Here is a 1,289-nt window from a genome sequence, read left to right on the forward strand (position 1 = left end):
TAAACCTTGTGTCTGGGGATCCCTGGGTGGCACAGCGGTTTGGCGCCTGCCTTTGGCCCAGGGCGCGATCCTGGAGACCTGGGATCAAATCCCACGTCGGGCTCCCGGTGCACGGAGCCTGCGTCTCTGCATCTCTCTCTCTCTCCTCTCTGTGCATTCTCATCAATAAATAAATAAAATCTTAAAAAAAAAATAAACCTTGTGTCTGACAACTGTTATAACTTTAATTCCAAGAGTTTTCATGTTATATCATTGAGATTTCCTATATAGACAATCATGTCATCTGCAAAGCATACAATTTTATTTCTTCCTTCCCAATCTGTTCTATTTTCCTCTCTTGCCTTATTATATTAGCCATGACTTCCAGGATGATGTTGAATGGGAGTACTGAGAGCAGACAACCTTGCCTTATTCCTGCTAGCTTCTGACAATTATGAATGATGTAAGCTGTAGGTTTTCTGAAGATTTTTTTTACAGCTTTATTGAAGCATAATTGACAAATACAATTGAAATATATTTAAAGTGTACAACATGATGATTTGATATTTGTATACATTGTGAAAGGATACCCACAACTTAATCTATCCAACACCACACATTTACTTTGTGTATGAGAATGCTTAAAATCTACTCTCATAGCAAATTTCAAATATATAATTTAGTATTAACTATATAACCATAAAAATATGGAATCTATCACAAATTCATGTGTCGTTATGTAGGGGCCATGCTAATCTTATGTTTATCATTTCAATTTTAGTATGTGCTGCAGAAGCAAGATATTCTTTATCAAGTTAGGGATATTCACCTCAATTCTTAGTTTACTGAGCTATTTTATCACAAATGGATGTTATATTTTGTCAAATGCTTTTTCTGCATCTATTGACATGATCATTTAATTTTTCCACTTTAATCTGCTGATGTGATGGATTATACTAATTGAATTTCAAATATAAAACCAGTCTGACATACTTGAATAATTCCCACTTGATTGTGCTGCATATATATATATATATATATATATACACACATATATATATGAGATTATGTTTTCATGAGATTAGATTTGCCAATTTGTTGAGAATTTTTGATGAGAGATACTGATTTGTAGTTCTCCTTTCTTGTGTTGTCTTTGTGTTTTATTTGAAATGCTGGTCTCATTGAACAAGGTAGGAAATGTTCTTTTTGCTTGTCTTTTCTGGAACATATATAACTGGTATAACTTTTTTACTTTGGGAGAATTCACCAGTGAATCCATCTAACCAGATGCTCAACCATCTAAGTCTAGT

The 1,289-nt window shown here is 33.8% G+C and overlaps 1 pseudogene; it reads right to left on the reverse strand.

The window, feature by feature from the left end:
* Window positions 1-680: 680 nt before the first annotated feature.
* Window positions 681-776, reverse strand: LOC144296664 (U6 spliceosomal RNA; annotated as a pseudogene).
* Window positions 777-1,289: the final 513 nt, after the last annotated feature.

This window comes from Canis aureus, chromosome 24 (genome assembly GCF_053574225.1).
Source record: "Canis aureus isolate CA01 chromosome 24, VMU_Caureus_v.1.0, whole genome shotgun sequence".
NCBI lineage: Eukaryota > Metazoa > Chordata > Mammalia > Carnivora > Canidae > Canis > Canis aureus.